Consider the following 25,574-nt stretch of genomic DNA (forward strand, 5'->3'; position numbering starts at 1 on the left):
GTGGCATGGGGGCTGAGTTCAAGCTCGGGGGGAGCAGAGTGAGAAGACCCTCCCGTTCTTTCCACACCTTGATGTGATATATTTATGTTGCTTTCCTTTTCCTGGACTGGCGAACTTCGTAATTTTCACTCCCGACCCCTCTCATGATTTGAAAGGGCCACAGACACTGAGCCAACAGCTTGGACTCAGAGGCACGTAGCAACAGTGGTAATTGATTCCCTGTTTAGAATTCTCAGATATAGGCTCCCTTGTTATAGTTCTTCTTCTGATCATGTTACACTTTCAACAAGTTCTCATTTGAAAACTCACCCAGGGACTTTAACTTCCCTCAATCATAGTACATACAGTACTGAGTTGGTGGACTCCTCTCCCTCCCAGGTTTCATGAATCATATCTAATATTCCGTGGGATTGACTCCCATGTAGTAATTCAAATGGGGAAAAAATCCCCTAGAATCTGTCAGCAACTCTCTCAAACGTCATGAGGAATGCTTTGGGCTCGTCATCTGGTCCCATTTTTGCCAGCTTTGGGGGAAGATTGGAAGCTGGGTTAGGGTTAGACATTCCTCCTCATAGGTTAGCTGGTACTGACTGAGGTTGCCGCAGGATCACCACCTGCTGCACAAGCTGTTGCTGTTGCTTCCCGTGTGGAGTAGCCAACTCCTGAATATGATGTTGTTGCTGCATTGTCAGACGCTATAGCAACTGAGTCTGTTGCTGTTGATTTTTGATAAGCCATTTTAGCAATTTGTCCAGCTCAATGGCCACAATTTTTTGTCTGAGGCATTTTACAGGCTCAAGATCCTACAATGCCTGCATTTGCCACCCATTTTTTTTATCAAGAAGGTCTACTGGCCAGCTGGCCTACTGGTCCTCTCGTGGCCTTACAGGACTGCCAGTCTAGTCATCTCTGAGGGAGTCCCAGCTGCATCTTCAATCACTCCTCATGCTCTGATTGCTCCCCCAGAACTCACCACCATAAAGGAGCAGGGGGTGGGGTCAGCAAGGTAGGCTCAGCCACTCTACCAGATCCCAACCCGTGGATCTCTCAAAGTGTCCAACCCAGTTACTGAGCTACCCCAAATTATGTTACCCCCTTTGCCAATTCCTACCAGTCTGGAGTTCCTCAGTTTGGGGCATGGTCATGGCTTTAGCAGACTCCTCAATCTCTCAGTGTCCAGTTCAGTTAGTCAATCTCTCTCAGGATTTACAACTCCCAAAGAGGGGGCAGGAAACCCAAGTCCCTGTTGCTAGAGTAGCTTTCGCAAGCTGTTGCTATTGCCTGCATAGCTCTTCGCATCACTCTTGCTTCCTGGTGCCACATGCAGCTCATTCCCCTTGTACTTGTTGAGGGGCGGGGCCTCTCTATCCCAGTATTGCTCTACTGCCCGCCTTGGTTCCGTTTTGGGACCTGTAGATTTATCACACTGACTTCCAAGCATCTGTAGAAAGGCCAATATACCCTTGATAACCATTTCTGGTTAATATTGAAACAGTTCTTGTCTTTGTACTCAACACTTGGAAATCTGCTGTAGGTGGCTGAACTTTCACTCATTTTATATCTATTTATATTGTTGTTAGAATCTGCTTTCCAAAGAGCTTTACCTTTATATATGTATATGCAGGCAAAAATCAAAACTATAGTCAGCTTTTATTTCAACACACACACAATTATGTCATGAAGTGATTTTCTTCAGATTCTGCAATAAGGATAGCATTAGAACACCTGAGATTACAGCATCTGCTTCCACCAATTTAAATTCCACTGTTGTTATCTGTACAGAGCAATGTTCATTACTGTCCCAGTAAAGAGACTGAACAGATGCAATGGAATAATGCATCCCCCGTTCAATGACTTTCCTATTGTTAAGCTGTTTTGTTTTCTGACTTAGATTTTGATTCACAGAAGCTATTGAGCTGTATGCTGTGGGTGCATAGCAACAAGAGCACATATTTCACTTATTATGGCTCCATAAAGCTAGATTCATATTAAAACTATTATTTCAGCTATATATGGTACCAACCTTTGAAAAGCAATGCTGTCTTAAGGGAAATGCTATCTCTCCCTGGTTCCACAAATCACTGCTTTATCTGAATCCTTCTAGATTTACAAGATCATATGAGATCTTGTTCAAGGACCGAGATACCTAGCTACTTCGCAGTGGCTTGTTTTGTAGAGGAAGCACTCATTTGTCTCAGTTGTTCTATCTGAGCCATGAGTGAAAAGAAAATGTAATATCTTTAACAGCCTATAATGACTTAATATTTCTGGTAACTTAGGGTATGTCTACACTGTGATATAAGACCCGTGGCACAGCTGCAGCTGGCCCAGATAGCTGACTCAGGCTCAGAGGACTTGCACTGCTGGGCTGTAAAATTAAAGTGTAGATGTTCAGGCTCAGGCTGGAGCCTGGTCTCTGAGACCCTACCCACACCTAGGCTCCAACCTGAGCCCAAATGCCTACACTAAAATGTTATTGCTCTGCACCCCAAGGACCGCAAGCCTGTCACCTGATCTGGGCCAGCCATGGGTGTTTTATTTCAGTGTAGACATATCCTTATACATTTAAGCATAAGGTCAATGGGAGCTGTTGGGTATGCAGCAATTTTGAAAATCAAGGCACTTAGGAGCCTGATGTTAAATTAGTAAATTACTACTTTTGAAAATTTCAGGTGTAGGTTGCTTTAAAATAGTGTTTCTCAAACTGGGGCTGCCGCATGTGTAGGGAAAGCCCCTGGTGGGCCGGGCCGGTTTGTTTACCTGCCCCCAGGGCCGGCTCCAGGGTTTTGGCCACCCCAAGCAGCCAAAATAAATAAATAAATAAAAAAGCCGCGATCGCGATCTGCGGTGGCAATTCGGCGGGAGGTCCTTCGCTCTGAGCCGGAGTGAGGGACCATCTGCCGAATTGCCGCCGAATAGCTGGACGTGCTGCCCCTCTCTGGAGTGGCCGCCCCAAGCACCTGCTTGACAAGCTGGTGCCTGGAGACGGCCCTGCCTGCCCCGTCTGTAGATTCAGCCGATCGCGGCTCCCACTGGCCACGGTTCGCTGCTCCAGGCCAATGGGAGCTGCTGGAAGCGGCGGCCAGTACATCCCTCATCCTGTGCCGCTTCCAGCAGCCCCCATTGGCCTGGAGCGGCGAACCGCAGCCAGTGGGAGCCGTGATCAGCCGGACCTGCCGACGGGGCAGGTAAACAAACCGGCCCGGCCCGCCAGGGGCTTTCCCTACACAAGCGGCGGCCCCAGTTTGAGAAACACTGCTTTAAAACAAAAGCTCATTGAATTAATTCCCACATATATAGTAAAGAAAGAAAAGTAGTATTAAAAAGAGAATGCTTTTCATCTTGTTTTAATACAGTTGTATCTTAAGTGTACAGTTTCAGAGGTAGCAAAATGAAAGGTGTGGCAAACACCCAAAATGTCAACCTATTCCATCTTGCAGCTGTAGAGAGATGGCATTTGTTTTCTATCAGCCATACACCCACTGTGTCCTTTAACAGAGTTACAAAATGCAGTGGAAATAATTAAATAATTACAATTAAAGTCCGCAAACAACAATTATTTAATTGTGCCAATGAATGTATGAACTATCTTACAGTATGAGTCATTCAAAGCTCAGTGAAGATTTTGCATTTCAAAGTCTGCCACCATTTTGAAGAAGTCTGGTTCTGTAGACATATGCAATTTACATTTGTCCACGAGTTTAACACTAGGGAAGTATTCACAGGAAACAACTTTTCTGACAAATATATCCCCTTTTTCCATTTGCAAATTGTCTGCAAAGAGGCTGAGACTTACAAATGTATTCCTTCATAAGCTGTTGACATATTTATTATGCTAACATAATTTAACACACTTGCTATTTATGAACTATTGGCTTCCACTCTGTCTTTACTCAAACATGAACAAAATCCATCACGAATGACATGATATTGTTGTCATCTTTGATAACTGGCACTTTATTAATGGGAATGGGAACTTTGAGAAAAACTACAAATGCTCTTTTTTTCTCCAAAACCCGATTTTACCATTAATATGGATCTTTACATAGGGTAACTTTCATATCCATCCAGAAATCCAATAAAAAATCTGTGCATCACTCAAGTCCTACTTGAATCCCATAAACAGGACTTAAGTAACGCATAGGCCATGTCCTGGTTCTATGTATAGGAGTGAATATCATCTGATACAAGTGTTGATTGTATATCTTTTCCTCCTAACTGGTGTATTGTTAGTGGGGCAACCACCACATCTCTCATCCCATTGTGTAGCGCCATACTGAAATCTTGGAGCTGCATTCAGAACTAAAAGCAGTCACATTTAGTTCATGATTGTTGATGGTCAAGACAAAACAATGTCCACAGATAACAAACTATGTTTCTTTGGCATTGACTTTTTTCTTTAAAGCCTACTTACGGCCTTTGGGGCTTTACCACAGCAAGCTGTAAGTGATGTATGAAATAAAATAAAAGATTTCAGTGGAAAATAATGAGTTAGAAACATTTTTGAATACCAATTGCATCTTTTAAAAAAAAGCTTATTTCCAGGATTTATAATGCTATGAATAAAATGAAGACTCTAGGGAATGAAAATGAGAAGTTAATAAGTAAAAGGCAAAAAGATTCTAAGCAACTAATAACCAAAAAATACTAGGATAAGTCACTTGTTTTAATGGAATCATCAATAATAAATACAAAATATGAATTACAGCACTATTTTGTTTAGATTACATTATAACAAGCATATGTAGCGGTTTGACAAAGACTCTGGAAATATGTAGCTGCTATAGAAATGCAGTAGGAATGTGTTTCTACATATTCTAGCAATGCCTTTGAAATATTGTATTCAAAAGGAGTCTCAAAATTATTTGGAATTAATATACTGTAACCCCAAATCCATTAACATGTTTACAATAATTCAGCAAGATGAGATAAACAGAGATGTTCTCTGAATATTTCCAGGATAGGGAACAATAGTTTGCCACATAATGTTAGATCAGGAATTTTTAAATTCTTTAAAATAGAGGGAATAGTAAATACAAAATGTATATATGGATATAGTGCCCTAGGAGATCTCTTCCAGTCCTAATCTAGTCTCCTGCTATATGAGGTGACGCCCATGTGCAGGGCTCATACAAGATACATGTATCCTCAGGATGGGGCTGTGAAAGTGGAGTGAAGGTACAGAGTTGCCAAGCAGAGGTCCTCTACAACCATGGTGTTCTGTAGAAAGTGGTCAGTGGGTAGGGCCCTGAATAGGCTGCTTCAGAGGAGGCCGTTGGGGTCAGACTGAAAGTAGGTTAGAAGAGAGGCTGCTGGAAATTGGCACCCTCATTGGCAAGAAAGGGGCCCCAAGAATTAAATGGGCAGAGTGACAACTGCCCTCTGATGCTTTTTATCAAGAGCAACTCTACCCACTTAAACAACACTTTTAAATCTGTTAAATCTGGGTACTTTTAAATCTGTTATTGAGTGTCCAGGGAGATGGAAGTGTTCTCCTACTGGCTTTTGTACGTTACCATTCCCGATGTCTGATTTGTGTCCATTTATCCTTTTACATAGAGACTGTCTGGTTTGGCCAATATACATGGCAGAGAGGCATTGCTGGCACATGATGGCATATATCGCATTACTAGATGTGCAGGTGAATGAGCCCTTCATTGTGTGGCTGGTGTGGTTGGGTCCTATGACAGTGTTGCTAGAATAGATATGGGGACAGAGAAGGCAACGGGTTTGTTACAGGGATTGGTTCCTGGGTTAGTGTTTCTGTGGTGTGGTGTGTAGTTGCTGGTGATTATTTGCTTCAGGGAGGCAGGCCAATCCTCGCTTACAGACAGCCCCACAAATCAGACATCAGGAATGGTAACATACAAAAGCCAGTAGGAGAACACTTCCATCTCCCTGGACATTCAATAACAGTTTTAAAAGTAGTCATTCTTCAACCAAAAAAGTCAAAAACAGACTTCAAAGAGAAACTGCGGTGCTACAATTCATTTGCAAACTTGACACCATCAATTTGGGCTTGAATAGGGACTGGGAGTGGCTGGGTCACTACAGAAGCAATTTTCCCTCTCTTGGTATTGACACCTTCTCGTCCATTATTGGGAGTGGACCACAACCACGCTGAGTGAATTGGCCTTCAACATTGGTTCTCCACTTGTAAGGTAACTCCCTTCTCTGCATGTGCCATTATACATTTATGCCTGCATCTGTAATTTTCACTCCATCCATCTGAAGAAGTGAGTTTTTTTACCCATGAAAGCTTATGCCCAAATAAATCTGTTAGTCTTTAAGGTGCCACCGGACTCCTCGTTGTTTTTGTGGATACAGACTAACATGGCTACCCCTCTGATACTTTCTACCCACTAAGGTCAACATTTAAAAAAAAAATTGTGTGGGTGCTCAGCATGTCTAAATTTCAGTGCACTTATTGAAGTGCCTAACTAGTGATTTTGGTGGCAAAGTTTAGCCACACACAGAAAAAATCTTTGTCTTTTATTTTACCAACTGTAAAATGGGGATGCTGATATTCACTTACTATATCTGCCTCACAAGGGCTGAGGTTGATAATGGGGGAAAGGGAGAAGACACCAGAGAATACTGGACGAAAACAAGGAAGAGAAAGAGATAAGTTGTTGCCAGATTGTGACTTTTTTTTTAAGACAAGATCTTGATTAGAGAGGAGAGAGACAGATGGGCTTTAAAAGAAAATCCAAGGGAGAGAGGAGTGATAGGGTTAGCAGTACAACAGTAGATCTGTGGAATGTGTAGGGATTGCATCCACAAACTGCAAAGCCTCACATGGATCTGTTTGGATCTGAAGGATCACTGTACGCACAGGGGTCCGCATTGGCTCTCTGCTCAATGCCCCATCTACCACCACATCTTGTTCCTGGTGTCACGTTGTTTGCAATTTCCCCATTTCATCAATTTACGGTAGTGGAGGACAAACTATGGTGAGGAATCTGGGGTTTTGTCATGACATCAACAAACCCTGGAGCATTATTCATTTTTGTAAAAATCTACTCTTTGGCAACCATTAACTTAAATAGATAGGAAGAAATGTGTAACCAAAATGCAGCAATCTTCTTCCTATATTTGTTTCGTAGTAAGATTGCTTTTTTAAATTAAAATGTCTATTAGCATTTCTTTGTTACAGTCAAGTCAGATTGCTTCTCAACTATTTCTATGACAAATAAGTGTTATCTTCTCTAAAACGTATACACACAAGTGATGTAAGGAGGAAACAACTATTACTTACTGATGACATTTATAGCTACAAAACCAAACACATTTTAAAAGTGTTTCTATTGGTCAAGTTAGCAAGATCTAATTCCAAGTACAGTGAGTCGGGGTCAGTCCCTTCCATTTTAGAGCTCATGATGAATAGGAACATTTAAGTACGTGTTTTGGTAAGGTGTTTTAATGGAATATAATACTCAGGAAAGCAGTAGACTGAATAGCTGTGGATAAATAGATGGTGTCATTCTTCAGGGCATGGAGCATGCTGCCTCACTCACCCTCATCGATGTGCCTTATTTGAAGAGACCCCTCCTAAAGGTGTGAAGCTGATGCAGTCTCCACATCCATTCTGTCATTGGCCTCTCTGCTAGAAGAGCCAAATGTAAAGGTCCTTTTTTGACACTTTGACAAAAAGTGGAAAGAACTCACTTCACATAAGTCACTCAGCAGCCACCTAGTAGCAATTTTTAACCAATTTTGACACAAGTTGAGATTAGACCACTGTTCTTCCTAAATATTATGGGGAGAAGTGACCATTATGATCAGCTAGTCTGACCTCCTGTGTAACAGGTTGTAGAATTTCACCTAGTAATTCCTGCATCAAGCCTATAACTAGAGTGTATTCTTTATAGAAGGACCGCTAATTGTGATTTTTAAAGACCCTCTGTGATGGAAAATCTTGTCCTTATTAAGCTTTTCCAACTGTTAAGGCACACATTTAAGAATGACGGTAACTGTTTCCAGTTTGAAGCTTCCTGACTTTAACGGCCAGCCATTGGATCCTTTTTATGTACACCTTTATCTACTGAATTAAAGAGCCCTCTGGTATCAGACACCTTCTCCGTGTGTAGGTACTTACAGACTATGATCTAGGAGCAATCCCCTGAGTCATGTATCACTGCCAATGGATCTATCACACCTTTATATGGCTGAACTGCTCTGTTTCCCTGCCTCACTTAATTTACATGTGAAAGATTTTGGCTTAGACAAAATACATGTATGTTTAAAATAATATTGTTTTAAAAGCAATAAAATAACTATCCTATGTTTTAGATAGCATCTGGCACCTAGAGGAATTGAGGAATCTGACAATCTTTTTACATCCAGTGCTACTGAAACTGAACTACTTTTGGAGGGCTTTTTAATATAATAATGCTTTTTTAATTATAAATATCTTTCAAAACAGAACAAAGATTTTGATTTGACAAAGGGGGTCATCTACTGTACCATTTTGCATGCTCTAAAATCTGTCTCTGTGGTACATGAACTAATGCTTAGCATACAAACTAATACTAGCTGATTAGAAAAAAAATATGTTAATGCATTAGCCAGCTATATTAGAAACTAGATAGTGTAATTAGTAAAATGCCAAGATAAATCCTGCAATAGTAATGTTTATTCATGATTGAAAGTCTGATAACACCAAATAAAAAAAAAGTAAACTGGAAAATGATAAATGAGGACAGACTACAGCTTCCTGGCTCTACATCTCTATTTTTCAATTATAAAACATGACAATTGATTACAATTTTGTCTAATGGTTTTTTATCATCACCTTTGGAGTTTGAAAGGAATGAAATAACACTTGTTCTTTGACTTCAAAGATAAAAGATGTTTTATTTTCTTTATAGAAGCTCATAAAAAGAGAGTAGATAATTATACAAATGGTTATGTAAATCCCAATAGAAAGAGTAAATCTGCTCTTGTGAAGAATTTCAACAATTTTTTTAATTCAATAGGGGATATTTGATTTTCATTTCTTGGTTTATCAGTTAGGTTAATAAAAGCTATCCCATTGGTATAATGAAATAGTATTTTTTCTTCCATTTAGAAAAGATCATTTTTAGATTTACTTTTTCTTTATGAACAACGGAAGTACCCAGTATCAGTGCAAGATAAGTATAGCCTAGATCAAATATAAAAATTGCTATGATTAACTCTGACTTTAAGAGTAGCAATTACATGATAACTCTTTTAAGACACAAAAGGGGCTATTTTAATGCTATTTTATTTATTCCCCTTTACAATATCTCTGTGAAAAATAATGAGGATGATAAATAACCTTTTGTATCTTGGGGTATTTTAGAGGCATCCATGTCCATTGCTATGAATGTATGATACAATTTGTTATGCTTATTTCGCCTCCTCCAGCCCCCATTTACAATCTTTCTGTAATTGCACTGGACTGAGACTCGGGGGATCTGGATTCTATTCCCAGCTTTGCCTGCTCTGTGACACTAGACAAGTCACTTCAACTCTTGGTGCACACATTTTATGCCTCGGTCAAATGTTGATAATGTTTTTGGTAAAGTGCTTTAAAATTAGTGGATGAAAAGAGTTATGTGGTAACAGTGGTGGTATGACAAAGTGGGATATAACTGTATCAAACTCTGATGTCTGGTTTGTACCTGTGTTGAAATATTAGCATTGTGGCTGCATTAGTTTGGACTTGCCTAAGGGCAAACTATTATACTACATTCCAGCCAGCTGCCCTGCATGGGAAAGGACCATCACTGAGAGACATCAAAGCTGTAATCTGAGGCTATAGACTTTGATTGTCTCAACTACTGGCCCCTTCCCACTGAACAATGGTCTCTGTGCAGGTCCCCACAATGTGCGGCAAGCACATTTGGTGGATATGGAACTTGACATGCTCCAGAAATGGAGGCTGTACTGGAGAGTGAGGTTCTGCTCTGTGCAGGGGGATAATCTTATCCACTTGTAGGATGAACTTGCAGGAGAGAGAGGGCAGAAGGGATTCTGCCCAGCCTGAAACACTGACTAACTATGAACTCACGAAGGTTACAGAAGGGTTGAGCTCAAACTGGGGAGAGTGTGTCTTAGTACTTTTGCTATTTTCATGATCTGTAACTCTTGAGTGCTTTGAGAGCAAAGTAAATGTAGTTAAGAAATTCCTTTGCTAAGCCTGTGTTCCTTGTTTTCCTGCCACATTGTCCCCAGTCAGGTTAAACTAAAATCTGAATGCCTACAGCATAGTTGGAGCTCCAGAGCACCAGGTGTAAGTGATGAGGGGGGGACTCAGGAAGTCTCATACACTGGTTTCAGGATCTAGAGTGGCTGCATGACCATATCCCACATCCCAAGAGCTGCCATACATGGTCAGAGTATGGTACATCTTGCCCAGTATCCTGTCTCTGACAGTGGCTGTACCACAGCTTCAGGGGTAGTGTTTTGAACAGGGCAATTATTGAGTGATCCACCCCCATCTTACACTCCAGGCTTCCGGTAGTCTTAGGTTTAGGTTTGTCTCAAGCATGGGGTTCTGTGTCTGACCATCTTGTTTGATAGCCATTGATGGACCTATACTTCACAAACTTATCCAGTTCTTTTTTGAACCCAGTTATACTTGTGGTCATCACAACATCCCATGGCAATGAGTTCTACAGGTTAGTTGTGTGCTGTGTGAAAAAGTACTTCTCTTGGTTGTATTAAACCTGCTGCTTATTAATTTCATCAGGTGACCCCTGGTTTTTCTATTGTGGGAAAGGGTAAATAACATTTCTCCATTTTGATTTTTTCCAAGCATTCATGATTTTGAGACCTCAGTCATATCCCCCCTTACTAATTATCTCTTTTCACGTAGACTTAAAGGCCAGAAGGGATCAACATGATCATGTCTGACCTCTTTCACACCATAGAACCTCATCCACCTACTCCTGCAATAAGCCAATAACCTCTGGCTGAGTTACTGAGTCCTCAAATCTTGATTTAAAGACTTCAAGTTACAGAGAATCCACCATTTACTCTAGTCCAAACCAGCAAGTGACCTGTGCCCCATGCTGCAGAGGAAGGCAAACCGCCCCCGCCCCCCAAGGTCTCTGCCAATCTGATCTTGGGGAAAATTCCTTCCCAACCCCATCAGTTAGACCCTGAGAATGTGGACGAGATCTACCAGCCAGACACCTGGGGAATAACTCTCTGTAGTAACCCTGTCCAGAGTCCCATCGCCAACCATTTGAGATGTTTGCTAATAGCAGCCAGCAATGGGCCATATGCCATCCCCTCCATAAACTTATCAAGCTGAATCTTGAAATAAGTTAGGTTTATTTTGCTTCAACTACTCCCTTTGCAAGGTTGTATCAGAATGTCACTCTTCTGATGGTAACAACACTTCCCATTTCTGCTGACAATACCTCACCTAATGCATGCTAGGACTACATTAGCCTTTTTTCCACACCCATATCATGTTGGTGGCTTATAGTCATCCTGTGATTGACCAATACACCCAGGTCTTTCTCCTCTGTCACTTCCAACTTGTAAATACCCAGCCAAAAACAAAACTCTTGTTGCTAGTCTCTAAGTGTGTGACCTTGCACTTAGCACTATTACATTCCATTCCATTTCTATTACTCCAGTTTTCAATGTCATTCAGATCTTTTTGCATGATATTCCAGTCCTTCTCCCTATTTGCAATACCACTCAATTTTGTGTCATCTGAATTTTTTTAACACACTCTCCCATTTTTTGTACCAAGCCCATTAATGAAAATGCTAAATAAGATTGGTCAAAAGACTGATCATTGAGAAACTTCACAAGTGACGTCCCTCCAGCCTGAAAGTTCACCTTTCAGCCTGACCCATTGTAGTTTCCCCTTTAACCAATTCCTTAACCACTTTTTGATTCCTGTATTAATTCCAATATTCTCCAATTTAACTAATAAGCTCTCATATGGAACTGTATCAAATGCTTTATTGAAGTCCAGGGAGATTAAATCTATTGCATTTCTTTTCTCTGGACAATTGGTTATCAAAGGAAGATCAGGTTGAACTCGCACAATCTTCCTTTTGTAAAAACAAGTTATATTTTATCTCAATTACCATTTACTTCTATATCTTTAATGACTCAGTCCTTCAAAATTTGCTCTAAAACCTTGCATACAATTGAGGTTAAATTAACAGTTTCCTGGATCACTCCCCCCAACATACACATTCTTAAATATAGGTACTATATTTGCAATGCTCCCATCATAAGGTATGACCTGCTGTGACAATCTATGCTATCACGGTCACCACTTTTACAAAACTCTGATAAATTTTGTACAAATTATGCCTCATGAGATATCAGTTGAAAACTCATAATCTGCTGGATATTATTGTCCCAGTAAAATGTGTATATCAACATTGTAAGAGAAGTTATTCGATTCTACTATGTGTCATTGTTTTAACATCCTCCAAGGTTAAGACAAGCAGACACAAACTAGTTTTTTCAGAAACAAAGACACAGGGACACCCCCAAACAGGTATCAACAAAGTCAAGTGGGCTATCCCTTAAGCAACCATTCTCCAGCAATGGAAAGGTGTCAATAAAAAAATTATATTGCAACACAGGAACATTTCAAACCTCACATCCACAACGGACTACATGTTACCATGACTTAGCAAAGATGTTTCCAGCACAAGAAATTGAGTTATAAAGGGGAAAGAAAACATTTGACCTCACCTCTCCTCCTCCTGTCTCTCTGCTCATGACATCGACAACTCCCAAAAGAACTGAACTAAGGAAGGAGTGGTCACAGACTGGAAGGAGACCTAGCCTGTGAAATTTACAGCAGCATATAGTGAGACAAAATCTTTGTTTTAAAGGCCACTTAGCTTGTTAAATTAGGTATTAGTTTGTGTATTATTCGTTTCTTTTCTCTTGTAACCAATCCTGACTTTTATGCATCAATACATGTAATCATTTAAACTCTATCTTTCTGTAGTTAACAAATATGTTTTTTTTTATCTTAACCAGTGTGTGTTTGGATTAAAGTGTGTGGGGAACTCCATTTGGGTTAACAAGGTTGGTGCATTATCATTTTCCTTTGATGAAATGATGGACATTCTATGAGGTTGGATGTTCAGTAGTGTGCTGGACAGTACAAGAAGCACATTTCTGGGGGAAAGTCTGGGACTAAGAATTTGTGGGTGTCATAAACATACACAGGGCAGCTGTACTATATTGCCTTAACTGTAAGGTGTTAATCAGTTCAATTCACCTAGTTGGCACCTGACCAGAAGGACTAATGGGGAAAGAAGATACTTTCAAATCTGTGGGGGGAGGTTTTGTTTGGTCTTTCTTTGTTTGTTCCCTCTCTGGACAGCGAGAGAGACCAGGCAGGAAAAGCATCTCCTGAAAACATACCTGAAATGAGCATCTAAGATTACAAAAGTTGTAACTAAGGGCAAGGAAATGCGTTAGATTATCTTTTGTTTTAGCTTGTGAATTTTCCCTGTGCTAAGAGGGAGTTGTAGTCCTGTTTTTGTAACTTTGAAGCTGAGCCTAGAGGGGAATCCTCTGTGTTTTAAATCTTTTTTACCCTGTAAAGTTACCTTCCATCCTGATTTTGCAGAGATGATTCTTTTACTTTTTTCTTTATAATAAAGTTTTTCTTTTAAGAACCTGATGGATTTTCAGTGTCCTAAAAACCAAGGGGTTTGGTCTGTGCTCACATTGTAACCAGTTGGTTGATATATTATTCTCAAACCTCCCCAGGAAAGGGGGTGAAGGAGCTTGGGGGGATAGGGCTCCAAGTGGCACCTCCCTGAATTTTTGTTTAAATCACTTGGTGGTGGCAGCAATACTGTCCAAGGACAAGATAAGGAATTTGTGCCTTGGGGAATTTTTAACCTAAACTGGTGGAATATAAGTTTAGGGGGTCTTTCATGCGGGTCCCCACATCTGTACCCCAGAGTTCAGAGTGGGGAGAGAACCTTGACAGTGGGTGTCACCCGGCATGTAATTCATGAGTGACTGGTCAGAGTGCTCATGTATTTAGCTAGGAGTGAATGCATATGCTAAAGGCTAATCTTTACCCTGTCCTTATCAGTCCCAATTCTTCTTTCCTTGTTTTCTTTTTATATATATGTCTTAAGAACCATTGACTATTGTTTTAAATTTCCTTTGCAGGGCCTAGCTCTGCTTGTTTTTTGGCAGTTTTCACTTTATCCCTACACCTTGACCTCCAAGAGGTAGCTTTCCTTGCTGATCCATTCCTTCTTCTATTCCTTGTAGGTATTCTGCTTTCTCTTAATAACCTGTTTGAGATGCTTGTTCATCCAGTTTGGCTGCAACTCTTCTCTGAGTTTTTCCCCCTTGCTTGGGATGCAGGCTTCTAATAGTTTCTGCAACTTTGACTTAAAGTAATACAAGCTACCTGCAGGTACAGTTCCTTGAGTTCTTCAGTCCAGTCCACTTACTTAATTCCCTTAATTTTTTAAAAATTTGAAATCAAGAACTTTAATTGCAGACCTATATGTGTTTATATTTCCATTTAGTTTAAGCTGAATTAATTCATGATCACTACAACCAAGATTGTCCTCTACAGCCAGTTTTTTTCTGTGAGGTCCTTGCTACTTACCAATACTAAATCTAAAATGGCATCACCTCTTGTTGGTTCAGTAACAATTTGGTGAAGAAATATGTCATCTGTCACATCCAGGAATATCTGGGTCCTTCCATTAGTAGCATTTGTCCTTCTAGGACTGGACTTACCAGGGGGCGAACTGAGGTGGCCGCCTCAGGCGCCAGACTGTGGGGGGTGCCACTAGGACCCAGAGTGTAGAAAATTGTGTCTGTTACTGGTGCATATGTATTCTCTCTGCTCTAGATGCACAGAGATGGTGGAGTGCTGTGGTGGAGGAAGGAGGGCACAAGAGACATAACAGGCAGGCAGGAGAAAAGGTGAGAGGGAATAACAGAAAGCAACAGGAGCTGCAGGGAGAGAGAGGAGGAGGAGCCTCTTATGTATCTCTCTAGCACCCCAAGGAGCCTGGACTGATTAACACCAGCTTCTCAGGGAGCTTCCTGTATCCTGCTGCTTCCCTGAACCCACTTGAGGAGAACAGGCAGTCAACTGAAGTAGTAGGAGCCAGTTAGGCTCTTAAGATGCTGATATCTTCCCTCACTCAGGCCCTGCTACCAGTCTGCTTATTTGTCCTCTTCAGTTGAGTGTTGAGAGCCACTATAGCTGGCACAAAACAACAGTCATGAGTGAAAGAAGAAAACGCCCCTCTGGGGGCAGCATTCAGAAAAAGAAAGAAAGCTTTTCTATCTAAGCAGGAAGGAGCTCCCCTGAGATACATAGACAAAATATTCACGGTGAGCCTTCCAGCCCCAGTGAGGATGTGAGTGGTGAGGAGATGCCTGATCTTCCACTTAGTCAGAGTGCAGGTGACCTGGCAGCTACTGCAGTATCCATATCTCCATCTGAAATGGATGTAATCATGCACATTCCTGAAGAAAAGTGTAGATCAGAGAAGAGTGTGATGGAGGTGCAAGAAACAGCTGCTGCTGAGTTTAGTTCCTTAAGTCTAGACAATCCAGGACTGTGGATCCACTTGAGCAGTAGCCTGAGGGACTTTCTTGTTCTGCATGGGCCACAGCAAGTGAAAAACTTGATGTTCCCCAAAGACAACGAAAATAGAAGATTCCATCCAACACATTGCTGGCATGAAATCCCCAATGGTGACAAAGTGGAGAGGCCATGGCTTATGTACTCAGAAACCCAGAATGCTGCATACTGGTTTTGTTGCAAACTCTTCCAGTCTAATGTTCCAGCCATATTGGGTTCTTCAGGAACAAAGAACAGGAAAAATCTGGTTAGAAATCTGGCATGCCATGAGAAGGCAGAAAATCACCAGAGAGTATTCCATAGGTGGAAAGAGCTTGAGATGAGACTAAGGTAAAAGGCCACCATAGATGATCAGCATCAAGAGAAGATTGCATCAGAGTCTCTTTATTGGCAAAATGTTCTGAAAAGGCTCATTGCCATTGTGAGAATGCTTGCTACCCAAAACCTAGCACTGCGTGGCACTTCAGATTAGCTGTTTGTGCCAAACAATGGAAACTTCCTTAAAATTGTGGAGTTGATGGCTGAGTTTGATGCTGTACTCCAGGAGCATCTAAGAAGAGTCACCACCCAAGAAATGTACACACACCACTACCTTGGAAAAACAATTCAAAATGAGATCATACAGTTACTGGCAACAAAAGTCAAACAGAAGATTGTGGCAGATCTGAAGTCAGCAAGATATTACTCTGTTATTCTGGACTGCACACCTGACATCAGCCATATGGAACAAATGACTTTAATGGTGTGTTTTGTAACAACAACAGAACCTAGTGAAAATATCCCTCCAATGGTGACTGTCAGAGAGCATTTTCTAGAATTTATTGACATTGATGATACTACAGGAGCTGGTATGACAAATGTGCTTCTTAAAAAGCTGGAAGATACAGGAATTGCGATAGTTGACATGAGAGGTCAGGGCTATGATAATGGTGCCAACATGAGAGGAAAGAACAAAGGAGTGCAGGCACGGATCTGAGAGTTAAACCCTCGAGCTTTTTTTGTCCCATGCAGTTCTCATTCATTGAACTTGGTGGTCAGTGATGCAGCCTCAGCGTCTAGTGAGGCTGCTGAATTTTTTTAATGTAATTCAAAGTATCTATGTATTTTTCTCTGCATCAACTCATCGATGGGAAATTTTGAAGCAACATCTGGGAACATCCTCTCTGACACTGAAACCATTGAGTGCCACATGATAGGAAAGTCGAGCGGAGGCGATAGAGCCTATCAAACACCAAATTGGGAAGATAGATGATGCCATAGTTGCCATTATGTAGGATAATGCTATGACAGGAACTGTTCGTGGGAGAACAGTGGCAGAGGGAAATGGAATCAACAGAAACATACATAACTTCAAATTTCTGTGTGGCTTAGTGTTGTGGCATGACATACTGTTTGAAATAAATGTTGTAAGCAAGAGACTCCAAGGTGTTGACCTTGATATATCTGGAGCAATGGAACAACTGGACAAAGCAAAGTCATACCTACAGTCTTACCGGTCAGATGAGGGATTTCAAAGTTTTCCGAAAAGTGCACAGAAGTTGGCAGAAGAACTTCACACTGAAGCTGTTTTTCCACCCATTCAAGAATACAAGAGCTACCGAAGAAGAAGACATTTTGATTACGAGGCACAGGATAATCCCATAAGAGACCCTAAAAAACAATTCAAAGTTGAATTCTTTAACCAGGCGCTAGATTGTGCAATAGTCAGTTGAAGAACATTTCATGCAGCTCAAGGAACACAGCAGTATATTTGGGATGTTGTATGATATTCCAAAACTCCTCACTATACCTGAAGAAGACCTACAATGCAGGGCACTAGAGACAGTGTTGACACATGATGACATGCACGATATTGATGCGAGTGATTTAGGTCAGTGGTTCTCAAAGCCAGTCTGCCGCTTGTTCAGGGAAAGCCCCTGGCAGGCCGGGCTGGTTTGTTTACCTGCCACGTCTGCAGTTTCGGCCGATCACGGCTCCCACTGGCCACAGTTCACTGCTCCAGGCCAATGGGGGATTTGAGAAGCGATGCGGGCCGAGGGATGTGCTGGCCACCCTTCCTGGGGGGGCAACATTTCTAGGCATAAGCAAGGGACCTCCAGCTGCTTAGCTTGGGTTAGCCCTAACGGACATAGAGAACTTGCTTATTATAGAAGCTTCTATTACTTTTTGAAAATCTTAAGATGGTAACTCATTTGTGTATATGTGTTTACCTGCTTTAACCTTGTAAATAACTCATTTTTCTATGTAATAAATCTTTATATAGTTTATTATAGGATTGGCTACAAGCATTGTCCTTGGTGCGAGATCTAACGTGTCGTTGACCTGGGATAAGTGACTGGTCCTTTGGGACTGGTAGTAACCGCATATTTGCTGCAATTCTTGGTGTAAGGAGCCATATATTGCAAAGGTAAGCTTACCTGGCTGGCAAAACAGATTGAACTACACAAGGGGACTGTCTATGACTCCATGTTAAGGCAGTTATAGTGACTGAGGAGTTTAAACTTGATAACTGGTTGGCAAAATCTGAATATAGAACTCAACCAGTTTGATTTTTTGCTCTGTTTCCTAGAAGCCTGCCCTGAGGTTGTTACTCACACTCTTGAGCCACTACAGAACAGCTTAACATCACCTACCTGACTGTAAACATCATTGGTATTGGCACTATCTTTCCTCTTGTTGTCCATTCTCCTGCCCTCTGTTGTTCTCTTCTCCTTTGCTGGATCCTCTTTTACTTGATTTTCTTTCAGTTTATTATTAGAAACAGGCAGGGAGATTACATGAGCATCTCACAACAGTTTCTACAAATTCCTAGTTTAAGGAATCTTTTAATCAGTTGTGACAACCTCCATCCCAGAAGTCTATTTCTCTCTCTACTCAGGGAGAGTCTGATGAGAAGAGTCTTCTGTCTATGAATGCCTTCCAGTGGTAGAACATCACAGGAGCACTGCCTGATCCACCTTATGTTGATCATAATAATCTTGTCTCACCTTCACTCTCCACCTCCAGAGTCAGGTGGTATCCCACTGAAGGTCATCTGAGCTCCATTTCTTTAAGTGTCTTCTCCAGCCTTGTGTAGTCTTCCTTGATGTGTCCCAGGAAGAATTTATCAGTATCATTTGTTCCCACATGAAGGACAATCAGTGGATTCTTTCCCACTCCGTTTAGGATCCTCTTCAGCCTCAGGTCCACATCCCATATCTTAGCTCCCAGGAGACAAAACACTCTTCTGTTCTCTGAATCAGTTCTAGTGAAAGGCCTGTCCTTACTTCTTAGTAGGGCATTCCCAATCACACAGACATACCTCTTCCTAGTGCAATCCCTAATGCGATTCCTAGTGTGATTCTCAGGCCTTCCCCATTCTATTCTTCTTTCTGAAGAGTAGGGCTAATCTTTTTAGTTAATCCCCAAAACTGGTGGATATTCCAATACTTAGATTTACCAAGCCAGCACAAAACAGCTTCTATAATACCTTATTGGTTACCCAGAAGCCAACAACACAGTTCCCTTAAAGCAACCCAGTCTCAGGCCTCCACCCAGACACCCAAATCAAATATGATGACGATTACTGAAAATCTTATTCATTATATAAGAAAGTTCTACCAATCCCAAAGGATTGAACACATTACTTCCCAGGTTAATGAATATTTCAGCTCTTACCCAAATACATGCTTACAGCCAATTCTTATTAACTACACTAAAATTTAGTGTAAAAATGAGGGGGAGGGATAGCTCAGTGGTTTGAGCATTGGCCTTCTAAACCCAGGGTTGTGACTTCAATCCTTGAGGGGGCCACTTGGGGATCGGGGGAAAATCAGTACTTGGTCTTGCTAGTGAAGGCAGGGGGCTGGACTTGATGACCTTTCAGGGTCCCTTCCAGTTCTAGGAGATGGGATATCTCCATTAATTATTATTTTTAATGTTATTAAAAAAGAAAAGAGAGAGATTATTGGTTAAAAGACCAGTATATATACAGACATGAGTACCATTCTGAGATCTGATTCATAGTAGAGATGGTGAGTTTTGTAGTTGCAAAGAGTTCTTTCAGAATTAGTCCACAGGTTATAGTTCAATGTCCATATTGAGGGTGATCCAGATGGGACTGGAGATCTCAGTCTTACGACTTAAGCTTCCCCTGCATGAAGCATCAAGCAGATCTGAGATAAAAAGGATCAGGACCCAAGGGCTTTTTATATAGTTCCAGGACTTCTCTTGACAGATTGGAGTCCTTAGGCGAACAATAGGCAATCATGGAGTCTTTGAAGTAGACCTATTTCCTAAGCATCACTGATAATTAAAATAAGGTAATTTATCAATTAAGCAGTTTATCACAAACTTCAAAGAGACATATATACAATGACATTATTTCACCCAAGATTAATCTAAATGTCAATATTCCCTTTTGATCTCTGAATCAATAGCTATAGTGATAGACAGGAACTTTCTGTTTACATGGCTAATATCTAACAAGATATAAGTAAACACATACAATTAGTATCACCTCTAATTCTCTAACAATACAGGTTTGCATTTCAAAGTTCTAGCCTATCTAACATGGAATGGCCCTAATTACCACTTACATAGTTTTCTAACATGTCTCTAAGGGTTGATTCTGGGTCAGTTAGCCTGCAAGTTGCTTAACCCTTTCTATTGACACCTTAATTAACATACTTTATATAAGATTCATTGCAATTATATAACAGCGGTAGCAACCTTGATTTGCATGGTCATATTCTAATCAGATAACATCACAATCACCTTGAAAAATAATCATGCAAGTTTACTAGCCCAAATAGATTTTTTTTATTTGTTCACTTTTACCAAAATGATGACAACAATTTTATTTATATGTTAAATTACTGTACTTCAGTTGAGCGAGTAAGTAGCCTTTTGCACAGATGAACTAAACTAATCTGTGTTTTGCTTATTTGTATTGCGACAGTAACATCAGATGTTCTAGGTTAGGTGTTGTTGAAACAAGAAAGAGTTTTAAAGAGATCAGTCCCTGAAAATACAAAATGGAGGAATGGTGGAAAAATGGGTTACAACACTAGATCCAAGTTATCAGAGTGAAGTCTGGCATGTCTTTTTTTTAATTCCAGGATAGTGCAGGGGGAGGGGCTGCTCAGGCCTTTTTATTTGTTTGTTTTGGGGCCATGTCTTTAGAAAGTCCATATACTTATTTTTTCTAGAGGTAAAGCTGCCAAAGTGTATTTTTAAGAAAAGTTTAAATGTGGCAATGGTGGAGAATGTCCCCTAGATTGTGGTACTTGGAGGCAACCCAGAGGAGAAACTCTCTTCTCAGAGGCTAACATAACATAACATAATACTAACAGTTTATAACCTTACAAGTATACCAATACCTGAGACTTACCTGTGAACTGTTTTGGACCTTGTGGAGTGTGTCCTGTTTATAGGATATGTTTTCCTCCTTATGCTGGATATAAAACAGTATCTTAAAGTTTATTCTCTAGACACCAGATGTCAGATTAGACATATGAAATTTCATATGATACAATAAAAATGATGGGTATTTATCACTGGACAATTTTCCTGCAAATGTTTTGGCATAACTTTGGATGTCACAATTTTTTGTTACAAGTATTTTGTACAAAAATCAATATGATGTGAAATCAATATGGTGTGAAATGTTGCACAGCCTTGTATGGGACAGACATCAATACTAATGTAAAATAGTTATCAGTGAATTTATTATTTAATTTTAGGTTACTACAAGATAGCCTTTGCATTTAATGACTTTCAGGAGATAACTCCAATTACTTTCATACACAAGATGCTTGGAGAATGATAGCTTACATTCTAATGTTTTTGGTTGCCTATTTAATTAAATTAAATATTTGATCTAATTAAGGAAGTCCCTAGAAAATCTTTTTCTGTCAATCAGGGATAGGCACCAAAAGTATCAAAGAGGATGATACTCCCTTAGCCATACAACTATATTACCTTGAATTATTTTTACACTGGCTCTGGAATGCAGCTTTAAAATTTCTAGTTTGTTTTAATGTTCTATATGATTATATTATACTATGTGTTAAATGATGTGTGTAAGTGTTAATTATTGTGATGTGTGCTTTGTATAGAATATTTGATAGGAGTCTTTCATTTCAATTTGCAAACATACTAAAATGATAGGCTGTAAATCTAGGAACCTCTTGGTCAAAAGGTGAACAACCAAAAGAGTGTCTTCTCAAAGAAGAGAACACCTCCCCTTGTGCAAAACTCCACTCTAGTAGATATGATTGTTACCTCAAGAAAACAAATTTATTAGAATCCTTATGTTTTTAAAAGAGACCTGGTTGTAAAAGAGTATAAGGCATGTTCCTTATTCAGGATATACCAAAGTGGAGTGATGCTTGTAGTAGAAAGAGAGAGCCTCAGACATGAGGCCTGGTATAAGTATCCTGGTGTGAAGCCCTAAGGCTCAAACTAAAGTCAGGCCCTGATGATATAAAGCAAAGTTAGCAAAAGTCAGGGTATGGGCAAAAGTCAGGCCCTGTTACAGTACAGATGCCTGCTTGCAAATTCATTGTCCGGTACATGAACTTGGCAAGAACATGGCTGGTTTTGCAAAAACACAAATACCCCTAAGAAGTTCTAGGCACTGGATACTTGCATAAACATATTCCAGAATAAGGAACCCTTATTGAGGTTGCAGGAACAAACCATCCTGATGTGTAGAAAGAATAGTAAATATGGCAGGTGACCAGCTTGGCTTAACAGTGAAATCCTTGCTGATCTTAAACACAACAAAGAAGCTTACAAGAAGTGGAAGATTGGACAAATGACCAGGGAGAAGTATAAAAATATTGCTCAGGCATGCAGGAGTGAAATCAGGAAGGACAAATCACACTTGGAGTTGCAGCTAGCAAGGGATGTTAAGAGTAACAAGAACGGTTTCTACAGGTATGTTAGCAACAAGAAGGAGGTCAGAGAAAGTGTGGGCCCCTTACTGAATGGGGGAGGCAAACTAGTGACAGAGGCTGTGGAAAAAGCTAATGTACTCAATGCTTTGTTTGCCTCTGTCTTCACGAACAAAGTCAGCTCCCAGACTACTGCACTGGGCAGCACAGCATGGGGAGGAGGTGACCAGCCCTCTGTGGAGAAAGAAGTGGTTCAGGTCTATTTAGAAAAGCTGGATGAGCACAAGTCCATGGGGCTGGATGCACTGCATCTGAGAGTACTAAAGGAGTTGGCGGATGTGATTGCAGAGCCATTGGCCATTATCTTTGAAAACTCATGGCAGTCAGTGGAGGTCCCAGATGACTGGAAAAAGGCTAATGTAGTGCCCATCTTTAAAAAAGGGAAGAAGGAGGATCTGGGGAACTACAGGCCAGTCAGCCTCACCTCAGTCCCTGGAAAAATCATGGAGTAGGTCCTCAAGAAATCAATTCTGAAGCACTTAGAGTAGAGAAAAGAGATCAGGAACAGTCAGCATGTATTCACCAAGGGCAAGTCATGCCTGACTAACCTAATTGCCTTCTATGATGAGATAAATGACTTTGTGGATGAGGGGAAAGCAGTGGATGTATTATTCCTTGACTTTAGCAAAGCTTTTGATATGGTCTTCCACAGTATTCTTGCCAGCAAGTTAAAGAAGTATGGGCTGGATGAATGGACTATAAGGTGGATAGAAAGCTGGCTAGATCATCGGGCTCAACGGGTAGTGATCAATGGCTCCCGGTATTTGGCAGCTGGTATCAAGCAAAGTGCCTCAAGGGTCGGTCCTGGGGCCAGTTTTGTTCAATATTTTCATTAATGATCTGGAGGATGGCGTGGACTGCACCCTCAGCAAGTTTGCAGATGACACTAAACTGGGAGGAGTGGTAGATACACTGGAGGGAAGATAGGATACAGAGGGATCTAGACAAATTAGAGGATTGGGCCAAAAGAAAGCTGATGAGGTTCAACAAGGACAAGTGCAGAGTCCCATGCACTGCTACAGACTAGGGACCGAATGGCTAGGCAGCAGTTCTGCAGAAAAGGACCTAGGGGGTCACAGTGGACGAGAAGCTGGATATGAGTCAACAGTGTGCCCTTGTTGCCAAGAAGGCTAATGACATTTTGGGCTGTATAAGTAGGAGCATTGCCAGCAGATCGAGGGACATGATCATTCCCCGCTATTCTGCATTGGTGAGGCTTCATCTGGAGTACTGTGTCCAGTTTTGGGCCCCACACTACAAGAAGGATGTGAAAAAATTGGAAAGAGTCCAGCGGAGGACAACAAAAATGATTAGGGGGCTGGATCACATAATTTATGAGGAGAGGCTGAGGGAACTGGAATTATTTAGTCTGCAAAAGACAAGAATGATGGGGTATTTGATAGATGTTTTCAACTACCTGAAGGGGGTTACAAAGAGGATGGATCTAGGCTGTTCTCAGTGGTAGCAGATGACCGAACAAGGAGTAATGGTCTCAAGTTGCAATGGGGGAGGTTTAGGTTGGATATTAGAAAAAACTTTTTCACTAGGAGGGTGGTGAAGCACTGGAATGGGTTACCTAGGGAGGTGGTGGAATCTCCTTCCTTAGAGGTTTTTAAGGTCAGACTTGACAAAGCCCTGGCTGGGATGATTTAGTTGGAGACTGGTCCTGCTTTGAGCAGGGGGTTGGACTAGATGACCTCCTGAGATCCCTTCCAACCCTGATAGTCTATGATTCTATGATCATGCCCGATATTAAGTTATGGTATAAACACACTCCCTGAAGATGATACAGGACCCCTCCTAAAGATAAGGTCAGGATAACAGGGTGATTGATAGAGAAGTTTGGATCAAACCTACAGGTACAAGGTAAAAGGTGGTAATTAACCACATCAGAGGGGCAATATGTAACTTGTATAAAAGAGGGGTTGCTGAAGGGGTGTCTTGAACTGACCGAGGGGGGAATGGCAAGTCCCATCATTCACTGAGCCAAGTCCATTTTAATGGGCATTCATGTGTTAGTGTCCCTGTAGCGTCTACTGGGCTCTAGGACCATGCTTCGTTAACAATAAACCTGGCCGAGCACCTTTGCCACTGAACCGAGTCTGTGATCTTCTTGGGCAGTTCAATCGAGGCCTGCTGTACAGGTTATCTGGCCAGAGTCAGTGCAGCATGCAGAGAGAACACACACACAGCCAACAACTGACAACAGTGCTTAGGATGGGTTATCAGAGCCATAAAGTAAGGCATAAAAGTGGGCCTCTTTACCCTTCCTCTTTGCAAAGACCTTTAGTTTTAAACCCACATAAGGAATTATAGAAATAACCTTACTGAACTTGATTTTTTTTAAAACATTTTTGGTTGTGAAAAGTTTTATGAGCGATATTGTTTATTTCTCACACATGTTTCCACTTTGTTAGCCCTCAAATGTTTAAGATGCTAGAAACTTCTTTTGATGTGTTTATTTGCAAATGTTGTGTATCTAAAGGCAAGCCTGTCATAGGGCATGTGGTCTCTTCCTGTACGTCACCACAGGGATAAGAGACATGCAGCACTGCTAAGCCTGGCGCAGGTCAGCTGACTTGGGCTCATAGGGCTCGGGCTGTGGGGCTAAAAATCACTATGTAGCTGTTTGGGCTTGGACTGGAGCCTGAGCTCTGGGACACTCCACCCTCGCAGGATCCCACAGTTCAGGCTGGAGCCCAAGCATCTACACAGTGATTTTTCAGCTCCAGAGCCTGAGCCCTGCGGGCCCAAATCAGCTGACCCAGCCCAGCCACACATATTTTTTATCCCGGTGTATACATACCCAGAGAGGGACCAGGCCCAAGATCCCTGTGATGGGCAGCGGGTTAATTTAGCCTGGTAAGGTGATGGCAGCTAGTTAGGGTGTTACTGGTTCCAGCTGGGGTAGATGCAGTGTTGGTTAAAAGAAGGAAGAAGCTGAGAGAAGGTCTGAAGCCTCTCTGCCTGAGAAAGGAAGGATACATAGGCTGGGAGGCTCAGGCAGCGACACCCAGAAGGGAGTTGTGCGAGCTAGGCCTCTG

The sequence above is a fragment of the Emys orbicularis genome, chromosome 2 (genome assembly GCF_028017835.1).
Source record: "Emys orbicularis isolate rEmyOrb1 chromosome 2, rEmyOrb1.hap1, whole genome shotgun sequence".
Lineage (NCBI taxonomy): Eukaryota > Metazoa > Chordata > Testudines > Emydidae > Emys > Emys orbicularis.